The sequence below is a fragment of the Ictidomys tridecemlineatus genome, chromosome 11 (assembly GCF_052094955.1).
Source record: "Ictidomys tridecemlineatus isolate mIctTri1 chromosome 11, mIctTri1.hap1, whole genome shotgun sequence".
NCBI lineage: Eukaryota > Metazoa > Chordata > Mammalia > Rodentia > Sciuridae > Ictidomys > Ictidomys tridecemlineatus.
This window is the reverse complement of record NC_135487.1, coordinates 131,292,197-131,310,059: the sequence shown is the minus strand read 5'-3', so window position 1 is coordinate 131,310,059 and position 17,863 is coordinate 131,292,197. Positions and strand designations below refer to the sequence as shown.

At 48.1% G+C, this 17,863-nt stretch overlaps 1 protein-coding gene and 1 long non-coding RNA gene across 5 annotated transcripts in view; one reads left to right on the top strand and one right to left on the bottom strand.

Annotated features, from left to right (window-relative positions):
- LOC110598738 (uncharacterized) overlaps positions 1–17,863 on the bottom strand; it is a 34,492-nt gene that overhangs the window by 9,067 nt on the left and 7,562 nt on the right. For 2 of the 3 annotated variants that reach the window (XM_078027648.1, XM_078027649.1), the window contains exon 2: positions 7,198–11,462. The gene's annotated coding sequence lies outside the window, so the exon portion shown is untranslated. Of the gene's footprint in view, positions 1–380; positions 639–7,197; positions 11,463–17,863 lie in introns of those variants that run through there. The other variant, XR_013428293.1, reaches the window with a different exon arrangement.
- LOC144368535 (uncharacterized) lies at positions 11,418–15,770 on the top strand. Of its 2 annotated transcripts, XR_013428299.1 has the most exons (4): positions 11,418–13,558; positions 13,639–13,770; positions 14,693–14,994; positions 15,081–15,770. It is a non-coding gene; the product is annotated as an uncharacterized LOC144368535 (long non-coding RNA). The 2 variants fall into 2 exon arrangements; XR_013428298.1 differs by having other exon boundaries at positions 13,639–14,994.

Here is a 17,863-nt window from a genome sequence, read left to right as displayed (position 1 = left end):
GCTCTGGGCTGCCCCGATGCAGGACAGGACTAGGGCAGGGGAGAGCGGGCTTCGTGGCGGCAGGGTGTAGTGAGGGTGGCCAGACTCTGACCACCAGGCGCAGTACTGAATGTGAGTCAACCAGAGGACGGACTTGGATTGGTTTCCTACAATGTCTAGCTGGCAGCCACCCCAAGCAGGAGCCCAGGAGGCCAGTTCCTAGTGCCCATTCCCCGGGAAGTGGGGCTAGAACCCCGGGCCACAAATTAGACCAGAAAAGGGGCGGTGACAGTGACTCTCAAGCCCTACGAAGCTGCCCCCAGGAAACCTGTAGCCTCAAGGCCGGCGCTGAAAAAAATGGACCCTGTGTCACCCACTGCCCAGACGCCGCGTCTCCTCACCCGTGAGGGCGCGGGGCCAAGAAGGACGGTGCCGCCCCAACCTGGGCGAACTGCTCTCCAGTAGCTCCAGGCAGGCGACACCCGCCACTTCCCTTCCCTCCACAGTCTCTTGTGTTTTTACTCGTTTTCTGACCAGACGGTCTTCAGCCAGCCTGCGCCAGCAGGTCTCCCCACCTCGTCAGCACGAGAGTCTGCGAGCGGGAAACCTTCGGCGTCCCACGCTGGCGAGACTGCGCCTGCGCGGGCGTGGGGCAAGATGCGCCTGCGCGGACGACGGGCGCGGCGCCTGCGCAGCTGGGAGGAGGGGCGGGGCGGGACAAATGTTTGGCGTCCTCCGCCTGTGTCCGCCGCCGCCTGCGTCCTGGCCGGGTCCGAGCGGGCCTCGGGCGTCCGGTTGCGTACTGGCCGAGGGCACCCGACCCCGGACGGGAGGTCCCGCCCACAGAGAGAGCTGTTTTTTTTTTTTTTTTTTTTTTAGAGAGAGTGATAGAGGGAGAGAGAAAGAGAGAACTTTTAATATTTATTTTTTGGTTATCGGTGGGCACAACATCGTTGTTGGTATGTGGTGCTGAGCATCGAACCCGGGCCGCACGCATGCCAGGCGAGCGCGCTACCGCTTGAGCCACATCCCCAGTCCCAGAGAGAGCTGTTTTCGCTGGCTGCGCCCGGAGACTTTCTCGCGCCCCCGGCGTGGGGCCCAACGCTGCAGCGGAGCTCGTCCGAGCTCTGGCCACGCACTGGGTCGGGAGGGGAGGAAAGGAACCCCACACGGTGACGGGGCGGCTGTGAGGCCCAGTGCTGGGAGTTAACACCAACGCCTGGGCACCAGCCAACTTTTTTTTTTTTTTTTTGGTATTTTCTTTTGCATTTATTTTGTTCATCTCCATTATACGGAATGATGGGTTTCATTGCGGTGCAGTAGCACAATGTGGTATATATAAAAATACAGTTTGATCAGTTACACTTTTCTGTACCCCCCCCCCCAGCTCCCCCTGCCCTCTCCTCTACATTAGTGGTCATGCTTCTACTTCGTGGTGTCTCTTTTTTCCCGTTTTTCCCTTTCAGCTTCCACATATGAGGGAAAACATAACTTTTGTCTATGAATTTGGCTTATTTCGCCCAAAATGCTCATCTATATTTCTGCAAATTACATAATTTTGTTCTTCTTTATGGCTGAGAAAAAAAACTATCGTGTATATATACTACATTTTTTTGATTCATTCATCTGTTGATGAACACCTAGGCTGATTCCATAAATTGTTGTGAATTATGCTGCAGTTAACATGGATGTGCATGTATCTCTAACGAACTATTAATGGAGGAAGTGAGTTTGGATGGAGCCTGGAAGCAAGGGTAAAATTTATTTTAGCAAGAAAAGGTGACAGTGTTAACATTTACAGCAATTAGTTGTATAAATAAACTATTAATATGTAATTTGTTCAGTTTAGGAGTGGAAGATAAAGGAGCCAGAGCTCTCTTAACTATGTAGAGAAATATGCGGAAGCTTTGTTGAACCACAATGTGAAGAAAGACCACCCACACAAATTCAAACCAAATTAAAGCAAGCTTATATTGTGTACATAAGAGAGCTGATGAGCGACTGTCTCACCCAGAAAAACAGGGCCAAAGAAAAGTAGCTGGTCTGATTACAGGGAAGTTTTTATAACACAAAAAGTTACAAAAAGAGAGGTGTCTTGGGAGCTTACAGCTGACAGGGTTCTGGCAAGCATGATACAAGGGCAGACAGCAGGTTAATGATCTACATTGTTTAACATCTCAAGGTGGGGAGCAGACTTAGTCCAACATCAGAGTTAACCTGGAGCAACTGGAATTTCAGGGAGGGTTGTCATCTGGTCAAGGAGAGCCCAGCATGGGGAAGTTCAAAGCAAGGGCAGGAATCCCAAGCAAGTGTTTAAAACATCCAATTATGGTCAGGCCAAATAGAAATCTTAGTATTTTACAGTAAACAAATGAACTTTTCATGACTTTGTGATGATATGGCTTCCAATCTTAAAATGGCATTAGCCTGGGCTCGGTTCGTCAGCTTCACAAGGAATTCAAGCTTAAGTAGGATTTTGTTAGAAAGGAAGGGAAAGGTGTGCAAAGCATTGGATGTATATGCAAAGTTCATCTAAATAAAACACAATCCTTTTTGTGTTAGGCAGAGTGCAAAATATTCTAAAAATAAAAAGGACCGAAACATCATCTCAAGAATGTTAGCTCTAGAGAGAGTTTAATATCCATTAACATTCAATCCCCAGCACTACACACACACACACACAAATATATATATATCTACATTAACAGAAGTAAATATTTCTTTTTTAAAAATATTTTTTAGGGGCTGGGGATGTGGCTCAAGCGGTAGCCCGCTCGCCTGGCATGCGTGCGGCCTGGGTTCGATCCTCAGCACCACATACCAACAAAGATATTGTGTCCGCCGAGAACTAAAAAATAAATATTAAAAATTCTCTCTCTCTCCTCTCTCACTCTCTCTTTAAAAAAAAATATTTTTTAGTTGTAGATGGACACAACATCTTTATTATTTATTTTTATGTGGTGTTAAGGATTGAACCCAGGGCCTCACACTTCCAAGGCAAGCACTCTACCACCGATCTACAGCCCCAGCCCTATAGTAGATATTTCTGAAAGAGGAAGTAACCCACTTTACAAGGAAAGTAATTGAAATACCAGTTTGCTATTTGTTCTTGTGTTGCTTCTTTCTTCAGACTTTCTTTGTATAAAACCAACCTCTTCAGCTCAGCCCATAGGAATGCTCTTTTATGAAATGAAGTGTTGCCTAATTCTAAGAATTGAAAATAAAGCCAGTTAAGATGTTTAGTTGTAATGCTGGTTTTTTTGTTTTGTTTTGTTTTGTTTTTGTTAACAGTACTAGGGATTGAACCCATTGCCTCATATGTACTAGCCAAGCACTCTACCACCAACTTACATCCCCAGCCCTTTTTATTTTATGTGGAGACAGTGTCTGGCTAACGTGCTCAGGCTGGGCTCCCAAATAGCTAAGATTACAGGCATACACCACCTCATGTGGCTTGTTTAGTTGTTGTTGTTGTTTTTTTTTTTTTAGCAATTTATTTTTATTTATTTATTTATTTTTAGAGAGGGGGGAGAGAGAGAGAGAGAGAAATTTTTTTTTAATTGGTTGTTCAAAACATTACAAGGCTCTTGACATATCATATTTCAAACATTAGTTTCAAGTGAGTTATGAACTCCCATTTTTACCCCAAATACAGATTGCAGAATCACATCGGTTACACATACACATTTTTTCATAATGCCATACTAGTAACTGTTGTATTCTGCTATGAGAGAGAAATTTTTAATATTTATTTTTTAGTTTTTGGTGGACACAACATCTTTGTTTGTATGTGGTGCTGAGGATGGAACCTGGGCTGCACTACTGCTTGAGCCACACCCCCAGCCCTTGTTTGTTTATTTTTATATGGCACTAAGGATTGAACCTGGGTCTCACACATGCATGGCAAGTGCTCTACTGCTGAGCCACAACCCCAGCCCGTGGTATTTTCTTATACTTTTTCTTCTCATACTTTTATCAAAATTTTTTTTTATTTTTTTATTTTAAAGAGAGAGTGAGAGAGGAGAGAGAGAGAGAGAGAATTTTTAATATTTATTTTTTAGTTCTCGGCGGACACAACATCTTTGTTGATATGTGGTGCTGAGGATCGAACCCGGGTTGCACGCATGCCAGGCGAGCACACGCTACTGCTTGAGCCACATCCCCAGCCCCAAGATTTTTTTTTCATATTGGGGATTTAACTCATGGATGTTATGACTGAGCTATATCCCCAGGCCTAATTGTTATTCTTTTATTTTCAAACAGCCTCTCACTAAATTGTTAAGGGACTTTCTGAGTTGCTGAGGCTGGCTTTGAACTTGCAATCTTCCTGACTTTACCTCCTGAGTCACTGGGATTGCAGGAATGTGCCAATATGCCTCACTAGTTACTTATATTTTTAGTGTCAAATCTCAGAAAACTTTCCCAAATCCAAGGTCACAAAGATTTATCCTTGCTTGTTTTCTTCTATTTGTTTTTGTTCATTTATGTCTTATACTTAAGTCTTTGATCCATTTTGAGTTAATTTGAATATGTACTGTGAGGTAGGGCTCCAACTTCATTCTTTTGTAGGGTTCTCATTGTGCCATATGATAAAAAATATCATGACTGGTCCAAGTCAATCATGGTCACCCTCTTTCTTTTACCTATCTGGGGTGGGCATATGACCCACTTTCAGCCAGAAACACACAGGAAGAAGACTTCAGGGAATTTGTGGATAAATTTTTATGGACTTGTCAAGAAGGCTGTTCAGGAACCAGAGCCTTTTATCTGTGTTCTGATTTGGGACGATGTTATGTAAGGAAGTGGCACTTGAATTTGTGGCAGTCCTCTTTAGACTGAAGGAAAAGCTAAGAAAATTGCAGAGTTGGGCTGGGGATGTGGCTCAACGCCTGGCATGAGTGCGGACCAGGTTGGATCCTCAGCACCTCATACAAACAAAGATGCTGTGTCTGCCGAGAACTAAAAAATAAATATTAAAATTCTCTCTCTCTCTCTCTCTCTCTCCTCTCTCACTCTCTCTTTAAAAAAAAAATTCTCTCTCTCTCTCTCTCTCTCAAAAAAAAAAAAAGAAAGAAAGAAAAAGAAAATTGTAGAGTTGTCAACTTGTGGCTCTTGATATTATTGAGCCACTTACAGATCCAAAAGCCCTTTGCTTTAGGCATTATGAGTAAATAATAAACGTGGGTATGGTTTCACTGTTAGTCAGGGTTTCTGTTATGTGTAACTCAAAGCATTCCTAACTGAATATCATCCCTAAAGAATTAGCTATAAAAGTCATTTTCTCAGGGAGATATTCCTAATGTCCCCAAATCAATATATTCTATAATACTCTAAAGTATCTCTCATTATAATTGTACTTATTTGTTGAATGGTGGTCTTTCTGCCTCTCTGAGAGCAGGGACGATGTTGGATATCAACAGTCTGGCCCAGTGCCATTCATGGTAGCCTCTAAATAAATATCTACCAAAAAAAAAAAAAAAGACTGAAGGGTCAAGAGCATAGGTGGAAGGAGAAACAGTCTTGAAGGGATAAGAATGAAAATTTGTGCTTCTATCACATGAAAATTTTTAAAGCTTAATGAGTCATTAAAGAAGGATTAGAATGACCATTGTGGGAACTGGGTGTGAGCATTTGTCTGGTACAAGTAAGAGTTGCCAAGCTGTGTTAAAGACCCCACTGGGACTAGAAACCCTAAATGCATTGGCATAAATCGGCAGAATTCTGAGATTCCCCCAGCACTGTTCAACTATCTGGGTGTGGGAGAGAAGTTGGGTAATCAGATCAGTCCAAAGGGGTCTGGCCAGACAGACTGCTTTTTTTCTTTTCACAGATTAAGTAAATGAAAATAAATGTGGAATTTTATTTCCATTGTCTCATTAAATGTAACCTTTTAGAACTTCAAGGCTTTCCCTTGGTTCCAGACTCAGGCCCATCCCAAGGCTGAAACACTCACCCAGCCGTCTTCCACTGTTGCCCACTTGCCTGGTGAGGTCCTTGAAAAGGCTCAAGGGGCACCTGAGAATTTCCTAGTGTGTACAAAACTGTGTGTGTGTGTGTGTGTGTGTGTGTGTGTGTGTGTGAGAGAGAGAGAGAGAGAGAGAGAGAGAGAGAGAGAGAGAAGTGCATGTGTTTTGTTTTGTTTTTTTTTCCCCCAGGGAGAGTGTCTTCTACCAGATTTTCAAAGGAATTTGTGATTCAGAAAAATAAGAGCCACCAACTTGGGGATAGCTGTTAGCCATAGGCCACCATAGATCCGTTGCTGTGGATCTGGACTTGACTGATGGTAGTCCCATCTGCTAATTGACTAGTGTGGGACTGTGGTGCAGAGTCTGAGGTACAAACTCAAGGCCCAGAGGCCTGAACTGGGCCACCTCAGGGAAGTTACTTTGCTCCTCAGTTTTTTCTTCTATAAAAGAGCCAGGCACAATGGCACAACAACTGGGAGGTTGAGGCAGAAGGATCACAAGTTCACCTCCTTAGCAGGAACCTGTCTCAAAATAAAAAGGGCTGGGGGCGCTGGGGGTACTGGGGTTGTGGCTCAATGGTAGAGCACTTGCCTAGTACAGGTGAGGCACTGGGTTCGATCCTCAGCACCACATACAAACAAAGATGTTGTGTCCGCCGAAAACTAAAAAATAAATATTAAAAATTCTCTCTCTCTCTCAAAAAAAAAAAAAAAAAAAAAAAAGAAGATTAAGTAAGTTGATATGTGCCAGTGCTTAGACCCTACCTGGTACTTAGCAGTGGCTGTTTTTGTATAGTGACTAATAGTGATTCATCAGGACAAACATTCAAGGACAAAGACTATGTTTGAGACATTCTTGCTATGTTGCCCAGGCTAGCTAAAAGCCCCGGGCTCTGGTGAGCCCCCAGCCCTGTTCCCCCAAGCAGCTGGGACTATAGGCACTTCACCTCATGCAGCTAAAGACTTTGGGTTATTTTTGTGGTTCTGGAAATTGAACCCAGGGCCTTCTGGCAAGGGCCCTGCCACTAAGCAGTAGTCCCAGCCCAGGGCAAAAACTTGGATTGAGAAGGTAGCACTTAGGGGAACACACCTGCAACTAATTATGGGTAAAGCAGGGTAAGGGGTATATAGCTCAGTGGTAAAGCACCTGCCTAGCTTGTGCAAGGCACTGCGTTCGGTCCCCAGTACCACAAAAAATAAATAATTCTTTGCAAAGCACAACAATATAACCATTGTTCCCCTCTGATGCTTACCTTGTGATCCTAGGCAATTTCCCTTATCATTCTGTGCCTCAGTTTCCTCATCTGTAAAAATGAAGATATTAATAGTAACTACTTCCTAGGATTATTGTGGGGGTTCTATGAAGGCTCAAGGCAGTGACTCACACTCACTAAATGCTGGTTTTGTTACTGTCACTACCCAGTGCTGACAGTCAGTCTCCTCATCTTGATGAGACAAGCCCTCTCCATCAGGTTCCCACGGCCTTCCCTCACACTAGAACCTGCACAACACACAAAGCCCTTTCACACATCCTGTGTGTCTCACAGATCCATGTAGACTAAGAAACTGGACGTACAAATGAATGGTGGCCGGCCCATATATAAAAATAGATCTCTTGGGGCTGGGGCTGGGGCTCAGTGGTAGAGTGCTTGCCTAGCACGTGCAAGGCACGGGTTTGATCCTCAGCACCACATGTAAATAAATGAATAAAATAAAGATCCATCAACATCTAAAAAAAAATAATAATAATAGAACTCTTGGGCAGGGTTGTGGCTCAAAGGTAGAGCACTGGCCTAACGTGTAAGGCACTGGGTTTGAATCTCAGCACCACATTAAAATAAAAATAAAGATATTGGGCTGGGGATGTGGCTCAAGCGGTAGCGCGCTCACTTGGTGTGCGTGCGGCCTGGGTTCAATCCTCAGCACCACATACCAACAAATAAATAAAATAAAGATCTATCAACAATTTAAAAAAAAATTAGAACTCTTGGGGCTGGGGATGTGCTCAGTGGTGAGAAAATATGCTTAGCATATACAAGGCTCTGGGTTCCCCATACTGAAAATTATAATAAATAAAAATAGAACCCCCACCCAGTTGTGGTGGTGTGTGCCTGTAGTCTCAGCTAAGCAGAGGATCCCTTGATCCCAGGAGTTCAAGGCCAGTCCAGGCAATTTAGTGAGACCCTGTCTCAAAGGGATGCGGACATCACTCAGGGAAAGAGCACTTGCATAGCATGGGTGAGGCACAGGGTTCAATCCCCAGTACAGCCCCAAACTCACTAACTAAATAAATAAAATACAGATGAAGTCAGACTAGAAAGAGGCCAGATTGCCATCTCTGAGAGTTGAGGAAGCAAAGCAATAAACTCTATAAAAACAATCAGCCCCCAATGACCAGAACTTGATTAATAACTGACAGTTTCCCTAATTTGTGTCCTCCCTTGCAATTTAGGAGCAAGCAGAGAAAGCAGAAGACACACCCCTGATAATCACACAGGGATGCCTCCCTTTCTGGTAGCATGCCTGGGTCTTCCAGGCCCACAGCCTCTAATCAGGGCACACCTGAGGCCTCCCTTTTCCACCAGAAATCCTTCTCACTCCTTGAACCACCTTGGGATCTCTGCCAAAATTCAAGTGACTGTGAATTTTGTAGCAAGTGAGAGCTTGCTACTGCACGCTCAGAATAAATAGCTTTACTTTTCCTATTTTGTTGGTCAGCATTTATCCACAAGACCCTGGACTGAACAGGCCGGGAGCAGAGGCTCCCCTGGGTGGAGCTCTAGCCCTCAGACCGCAGGGTTGCTGGCTGTTTCACTGGAAACGCTGAGCAGACCTTTGGACTCAGCTGAGCTGGAGCTGCAGAGGCCAACTGACTCAGATAAAATCCCCCAGGCCTACATCACAAAAGAGTTTTTGTTAGATGCTGATTGGGAGGGAGTGGCTCCAGGGAAGAGGGCAGGCTAGGCAACCCAGGAATGAGGCAGGACCTCTGCCTGGGTCAGGAGCTAGGGACTGTCCTCAGCCACCTGTGGTCGGTCACAGGATGGAGATTCTCATCGGATTCCCCACTTGGGTCCTTTATTCCACGGCTACTGGCTGGGTGCCCAGTGCGTGCCAGCCCTGTCCAGGTGCTGAGATGCGGCAGGCCAGGAGGCTACTGCGCACGCAGCATGATGCCTAACGGTGAAGATAAACCGGAAATGACTGACCATGTAAGGTATTTTCAGAAGTGGCAGGTGTCCCCAAGGGGGCAAAGTAAAAATAAAAGGGGATGTTAGAAAGGGCGCTGGGGGTGGAGAGCAGCGTTTTGAAGGTTAGGAATGGCCTCTCAGAGGAGTGACATTTGCACTGACATCTGAATGACCCGAGGAGCCAGCAAAGCAGCCATCAGGGGAAATAGCTTTTCAGGCAGAGGGAACAAATTAAGCGATGACCCTGAGGATTTTGTGTTTGTTTGTTTGTTTGTTTGGGGTACTGGGGATTAAAACTAGTGCTTTTCCACTGAGCCACATCCTCAGCCTTTTTTATTTTCTGCGACAGGGTCTCAGCAAATAGCTTAGGGCCTCGCTAAATTGCTGAGGCTAGCTTGAAATGTGTGATTCTCCTGCATCAGCTTCCCAATCCCATGCCTGGGATCACAGGCCTGTGCCACCCTGCCTGGCTGGAACTGGATTTGACAGGTAGGACGAAGGTAGAGCAGGTAGGACGAAGCAGTGATGGGCGAGGTCAGGCCAGAGGCTCCGGCCTTCTAGGTCAGCTGGGCGTGGTGGTAGGCACTGTAGTCCCAGCTGCTTGGGAAGCTGAGGCAGGAGGATCACAAGTTTGAGGCCAGCCTCAGCATCTTAGCAAGAGCCTGTCTCAAAAAATTAAAAGGGCTGGGGACTTAGCTCAGTGGTAGAGCACTCCTGAGTTCGATCCCCAGTAACACAAGGAAACAAATACCAAAACAAAACCCGAAGCATCATTAGGGATGGGGCTGGGAACGAAGCTCAATGACAGAGCATGTTTTTAACAAGTGAGGCCCTGAGTTTGATCCCCAGCACCACAGATAAACAAACAAAGAGAATTTACGTTTTATTTTATTCTAAATATAATGAAAAGCTATTGGCGTTAAGTAGCTGTCCTCTCACGTTAGCTGTCTTGTCAAGGACTTAAAGGAGGTGCTTGGTTGGAATCTTCTCAAGATCCTGGAGGGTAGGAGACATGGTGGGGAAGAGGGACAGGGTTCAAGGAGATCCAGTGTAGGTCAGCCCCAGGTGTGGTAAGCCACAACCAGAATTCCTTCCTGAGGAGAATAAATGAGTCATGTGTGAACCCCTGAAGCTGTCGACACTTTCACGTGGCCCTATTTCAGGGAAAGAACCCAGAGAGTTTCTTGTTTTTGTTTTCTCACAAAAATGTGGACTGCGTCACAAATTTGTGTGTCATCCTTGGGCAGGAGCCATCTAATCTCTGCATCAGAATCAGAGCTCTAATCAGCGCCTCCGGGAGACTCTGTGATGCAAGAAAGGCAGAGAAAGGAGAGTGCTGACACGTGTGTGCGTGTGCTCGCACATACCCTAGCCCTCAGCAAAGACACAGGTGTCACCTCAGAGGACGGGAAGGGAGGGCTGTGGGAGGGAGACTCTCCTTTCCTCCTGTACAAGGGACAAGGCTGTGCTGGGCATGTACAACACACACACACACACACACACACACACACATATATATATTTTCATATGGAACTGAACCCAGGGACACTTGACCACTGAGCCACATCCCCAGCCCTTTTTATATTTTATTTAGAGACAGGGCCTCGCTAAGTTGCTGAGGCTGCCTTTAAACTTGCAATCCTCCTGCCTCTGCCTCCTGAGCCACTGGGATTACAGGCATGCGCCACTGTGCCCGGCTTGCTGGACTTATTTTGAAAAACTCTCTTCATTATAAAAGACTGATCCTGGGCAAGAACAAACGGGGAGGGCCTGTGCTGTGGAGCACTGGAGATCCTCCCGTGTCCGTGTCCCAGGTCTCCTGGGTTGCAGACATGCGCTACCACACCTGGCTCTTAACTGCTTCTATAAAGGGCCCATTTCAGGTGTGTTGGCTGGCTTTCACTAAAGGCTCACCTTGTTCTGCCTGTTACCTGTGCCCAGCCTTCCCAGCAGATAGAAATGGAGGCAGGAATGTTCTCTTTAGTGTCTCCAGAATCTTGGCTTGGATTGGCTTTGCCTCACCACAAATAGGCGCTGGCTGGCTTTCAGGACCCACCTGTTCTCAGTCATCCGTCAGTGGGCAGCGACTAGCCCCTCTTGGTGTTCAGATCCCTAGTGACCTGGGGCCACGAGCCAGGGAATAGAGTCAGCTGCTGATGACAGGTCCCTGGCAGGCTGCAGAGCAGATGGGGTCCTCCTGGCTCCAGACTCCGAGAATGGACTTGAGGGTGGCTCAAGGTCAATTAAACCAAAGAGGCGCTCTTCTCGGGCTGTGGAAGGATCCAGACTGCTCAAGAGCTTCATGCTGAGGCCTGAAGAATGGCTTCCTTTGAGGGGTGAGAGCATAGTTAGCCATAGCTGTACAGACAAACAGTGTTTGAAGGTTCAAACTATTGGAGGGGGACTTACTGTGGGCCAGGCACTGTTCAAGTGAGAACGTTGCGTGCATCATCTCATTTAAACCCCACAGAACACTGACCCAACAGCATGGTCCTTACTTCCCTGCACACATTTGGCCGGGGAGCTGAGCATTGCTGCTCATAAATAAAAACAAAGTGACTCCCCAGAGGTCTCACAGACATCTGCTGATGGATCCATCCACACCCAGGCCCTGGAGAGCAAAGGCCCACAGGTGGCTTAGACCACACTGCGCAGACTGAGGAGCCCACACTGCAGGGCCAGGTCACTCACTGACCCTGTGGCCTGGGGCAGCTCCGGACTTCCTGGGCTGTTGGCTTTGCAACATAAGGGGATGGCTTCTGCTCCTTCATGTCCCTGCCTGCTCTGGGGAGCTGTAGGTTCCCCTGGGTAAGAGCACCCGCTCCTTCCTTAGGGTGCCTGAAACCCAGCCTGACTTCCCGTCCCTCGCCCTTCCTCAGTCAGGAAAGGAGTCAGAGTCCAGAGACTACGGTTCTGGCCCCCGTTCTGGCCCCGTCGTGCCTCATTTCCTCGTGTGGTCAATGGAAGTGAGGCCTACTGGCACACTCCTATTTCACGAAATTTTAAGACTGGCAAATGACGTCATGAATCACAAAAGCCTTTGTGGCTCAGTGGTGGAGTGCTTGCCTAACATGTGCAAGGCCCTGGATTCCCCCGCCCCGGCACCACAGCACAAAAGTCCTTGAAGACTGAGGTACTGGCCAGGGGTGGTGGCGCATGCCCGTAATCCCTAAATGCAGCTTGGGAGGCTGAGGCAGGAGGATCATGAATTCAAAACCAGCCTCAGCAACTTAGTGAGGCCCTAAGCAATTTAGCAACACCGTCTCTACATAAAATATTTTTTTAAAAAGGACTGTGGATGTGGCTCAGTGGTTAAACGTCTCTGGGTTCAGTCCATGGTACAAAAACAAAAAACTGAGATGATGTACTTGAGCTGGGGAGAGAAAAGAGAAAATAATGAGTTTCAAAATGCCTGAGGCAGCTCCTGGGAGGCTGAGACAGGGGGATCTCTGCCACACTGGCCAAGACAAGGCACCTGGGGATGCTCAAACACCTGGCCAGTTTGGGAGCCTGGATGTGAAAAGAGTCAAGTTGAAGAGATGGGCCGAAGGCAGAGGGGGAAACCCGAGAGCCAGGTGGATGTCTTGGCCTGGGCAGTCTCAGTTCCCATCTCCAGAAGAGCAACTTCTGGTAACTGAAACTCTGTGAGGGGGCCAGGGTCACCCAGTCAGTGTGCCTGGCCACACGTGGGACCTGTAGACAGTAGAGCCTGTGCCTGTGGTGCGAGGGGTGAGCGCGGGTCACCTCCTGTCTCAACCTGCATCTCGGCAGCAAGCCGACCCCTAAGTTCTGGTCTCAGTTGCTTGGTGTCTACTTCACCTTTCCTTCTGTTCCTGCTGCTGCCTTCAGCTACTCCAGGAACTTTCTCATTCCTTAAATTAGACACTTTCTTCTCAGTTTTTGCCCCTGGTTCACTTGGGACAATGGCCTAGAGGACATTCCTAAGCATTTTTCTCAAGTCTCCTCCTTGTGCATGTATTCCATAAGAAGTGACTAAAATCTTACCACTGTGTGTGTGTGTGTGTGTGTGTGTGTGTGTGGCACCAGCATGACAAACACAAAGCCATGCCCCCAGCACTTTTTAGTCTGAGATAGGGTCTTGCTAAGTTGCTGAGGCTGTCCGTGAACTGGCAATCCTCCTGCCTCTGCCTCCTGAGCAGCTGGGGTCATAGGCCTTTGCCACCGTGCTTGGCCTCCGATCTCGAATGTCAGATCCTGCCCAGGAAACCCAGACATGGGAGGCACGGCTGTTGAAGGGGTGAGGACATGGATGCAGCCTCCCCACCGTCGCACCCACCGTGATATGAGCGCCATGGATTCTCATGCTGAATACAGCTGGACGGAAGAAGTCACGCCAGGGCCAGTCATTGGCTTCCTGGAAGAGGTGGCATTCGAGCCACTTGAAGAATGAGTCGGATGTGAGGTTAGAGAGGACAGAAGGCATCCCATGGGTGTCACGGGTAAAGTGTTAAGCTTTTGCATTGATCCGTGTGATTCACACAGGAGGAGAGGAGAGCTGAGTCAGGTGGAAGGGGACCCGGGAATATGTGAAGAAGAAGCCTGGTGGCTTAAAAGACCAGGACTTCATGCCTATATGAAGGTCTGAAGCTAACCCTGCTTGCCCCGGAAGCCAAGGTGAGTTACGGTGCATCCTGGGCCTCCATTTGTTGACCTGTCAAGTGAAGGGCCTGGGTTGGAACGGGGCACATGCCTGTAATCCCAGTGGCTCTGGATTACAAATAAATAAATAAGAGACGGGCAAGAAGATGTTTAAAGTTCTTCACTGTTCTAGAATGAGGCTGGAAAGGAGGGAAAATGACTTTAAGATTTCAAAGGACATCTCTAGCCACAGGGAATGCGAAGCCCGGGAGGGACAAGGTTTGGGGAGCTGACCCCTTCACGCCCCTCCTCCCACCGGCTCTGAGTCTAACAGGGGCACTTGCTGCTTCTCTCTCGCCTGAGACTGTGACTAACCCGCCTTTGCACCTGGAGAGTCCCTGGTCATCCCCCTGGAGGAGCCACCTCCACCTGCACCAACGTGACCTCAATATGATGGCACTAGGGCGTCACAGAGGAGAGTAGGAACCCCACAAGTCCATAGTGATTCTTTTCTTTCTTTTCTTTTCTTTTTTTTTTTTTCTTTTTGTGTGTGTGGTGCTGGGGATTGAACCAGGGCCTCATGCCTGTGAGGCAAGCACTTTGCCAACTGAGCTAAATCCCCAGCCCCCTAAGTGAGTCTTGAAATGGAAATTACTGAGAAATTGAAACGTACTTGTTCCTAGGAGCCTATATTTGAGACCCCAATTAGTACCTGGCTCGTAATCCCTGAGAGGAGGGGGTGTCACTCAGGTGTGCCCAAGAGGCCCCAGGGAGCTCAGGAACAAGGCCACCCAGGGGGAGGACCAGGCCCCTTACTTCACAACCTCCACAGACACTTGTCAGTCACACCAAAGTGAGAGATTCCCTGGGGTGGACCGAGCTGCCACCGGGAAGAGAGAAGGGCTCAGGCAGTCCCAGGAGGGGCAGCTCCCTCAGGAACAGAGTGGTCTCTCTGCAGGGGCTGGTGGGCCCAGCCCTGGCTGCCGTGCTTCCTCCGTTTGGGGCCTGAAACTGGAAAGCCAGGCTGCGGCCAGAAGGCAAAGGCTTGGCGAGCTGAGAGAAGAGCCGGATCAGACCCAGAGCTGCCAGGACGGGGAAGGCCACAAGCAGAGGAGGGAGGTCTTCCCCCGCTCTTCATCCCCCTCTCCATCCACGGGATGAGCCTGGGCCTGTGGTCGGAGGCCAAGCGCTTTCCCTCCGGCCTCAACTTGGGCTCGGTCGCAGCGGGCCCTGACTCGGGTTTCTGACTTCAAGGCCTTGGTATGTATGAAAGCCTGGCCTCTGCTTCGGCTGGCCTGCCGCCTCTGGCCACCTTTATTCTACCCTTTTATGTCTGCCTTTCTTAGGTCCTCAGCACATCTTGCCAAGATTAATTTGACACCAAACTGGCATTCTCTGAAGTAAGGAAACTTCTAGGCACCAGAAAAGATCCATGTGGGGAAGATCCGTGGCCTCTTCGAGGCAGACCTGGGACCAGAGGCCCAGGACCCAGGGCCACCCAGTGGAGGAGGAAGCTCTGTCTTGAGGCTCAGCTGGTGGAAATAACTTGCTCAGGTTTTTTCCTGCCTGCTCCTGGACTCTGAAAGAAGGTCTCCTCCCCCAAAACTAGGGACAGGGCCCTGTCACTTCCAGAGCTGACTCCTCTGTGTACCTCTGCTGTGCCTGGCAACTTGACATCTAGAATGAGTGGACAGGTTGGAAGCTGGGCCCTTATCGTGTGGTCTATCCTATGCTCTAAGAGCTCTTGAGGGCAAAGGAGTTGGTCTCTGTCACCTTCCTGACTGAAGACAAAACACCCTATTTCCTGCCCTTAACTCCATATCTGCAATTGATCTGGGAACTGGGCACAATAAGTGCAATTCCAGATTTAGGAATGAAACAATAAGTTACTCTATTCTCTCAAAAGGCTTCGAGCCCACAGGCCTGGCCCCTCAACTCTTCCTTCTGTCCCCACTGGGCAGTGCACACCCGCCTCTCAGCCCAGAGCATCTTCCCTCAGCCACTGCTAAGCCCCCCCCCCCCCCCCCCCCCCCCCCCCGCCAGAGCTCCATGACACAACGATCCTGCCGTGTTGAGGCAATATCATGGAACTCGGGCCTGGTGGCACATCTGTTGCCAGATTTCTTAGCAAAGAAGACAGGTTCTGTCCAGATAGTGATGTAATTTCCCTTGACCCCTCAGCACAGGGCTGGCCCGTTATCATCAACCCGCTATGAAAATACATGTACGGGCTGGGTTGTGGCTCCATGGTACAGACTTGCCTAGCATGTGTGAGGCACTAGGTTTGATTCTCAGCACCACATGTAAATAAATAAAATAAAAATCCATCAACAACTAAACACACACACACACACACACGTATGTACTCTGTGTCATGGGCAAATCCTGACCCGAGTCCTGATGGAATCTGAAAGCATCCTCAGCAAAGAGCTCTGGGCATCATGATGATCAGCTTTTAGTCTTCACTTAACGCAATCTTTTCCATTCCCCACCCCACCCCCGCCTTTTTTTTTTTTTTTTTTTGTGGTGTGGTGCTGGGGATTGAACCCAGGGCCTTGTGCATGTGAGGAAGCACTCTACCAACTGAGCTATGTCCCAGCCCTCCACCCCTCTCTTTTAATTTGCAGAATTGGAAATTGAACCCAGGACCTCACCCATACTAGGCAAGTACTCTACCACTGAGCTACATCCCCAGCCCATAGGCATCATTTTATCAAATCTATAAAACAGTATGTAGAGAATGCATCAAAGAATCATCTAAGAAATCTTCCCAGTTAGCAGTCAACAAACATTCTCAACTATTCTGGAGGCCTGATCAGAAGCTTAGATCACGGCTATTTCCCAATACAGATGCAAGGAGGAGTGACAGGAGTTCAAACCACTTAACATAGTTGTTGAAGTACGGATGGGTTTGTAGACCTAAAGGACTGCCAAGGTCATTCATGTCTGATCAATTTAATTCCATAATACTTACTGGGTACTTCCTGTTCTGGGAACACCAGTCAGCAGTCATATGGCTCAGGGCAGTACAGAGGCAAAGTCTGTCACTAGGTCCCCTGGGCCTGCCTGAGAAGCACTAGTACTTGAAATATGGAAGTACTATATTTCAAGTTTTCTTGATTTTGGCTGTGGGAATTTATGACCAAATTTGACATCTAGAGAGCAGTGATTAGGTGTCCAGATCACCCTATTCATGCCTTGATCCTTGCCTTACCCAATGGTTCACATCCTGTTTCTCCATTATTTCAACACCCCAAAGCCAGTTCAGGCCAGTGGAGGGAGACAGAAAGTGCTGGAATGTGGCCAGAGCAGAGGCAGTGCTCAGCACACTTGCTCTTGGGTTCATCCCACAAGCATTTGTTAAATGCCTGCTATGAGTGAGGTATGGTGGTGGACACAAAGGTAAACACCACAGGGGGTCCCCACCCTCTGGGTTCCTGGGAGAACACCGGAGGTGTCAGGGTGCTCCCATAAGAGTCATGGGCAATGGGATAACTGGGCCAAGCCAAGGCCACTAGGTCAAAAGAACAGCATTAGAGCTGGCAGGGTGGCACATGCCTATTATTCCAGTTACTCAGGAGGCTGAGGCGGGAGAATCTCAAATTCCAGGCCAACTTGATCAATTTAGCAAAAGCCTGACTGGAAATGAAGAAATAAAGGACTGGGCTGTAGCTCAGTGGTAGAGAGCCCCTGGGTTCAATCCCCCAAACAAAACAAAATTGCATGGTGAGGGGCTGGGGTCGTGGCTCAGTGGTAGAGCGCTTACCCCTAGCATGCGGGAGGCACTGGGTTCAATCCCCAGCACCACATAAAAAAGTAAAATAAAGTTATTATGTCCATCTACAACTAAAAAAAAATATTTTAAAAAAATATAGCATGGTGAGTCAGAACAGTGCGAGACAAGGTGACAATACACTAGAACAGGGAATTCATGGCTCCAGACCAGCCTGGCACGGAGTGTCTCTTTTGGAACAAAGGAGTTCAGCAAACCATGAGTCTGAGGGGGCAGAAGGGCAAATACCAGGCTTTTCAGAAATAGTTATTATGGGGCTAGGGTTGTGGCTCCGCGGTAGAGCGCTCCTCTTGCACGCGCAAGGCCCTGGGTTCAATCCTCAGCACCACATAAAAT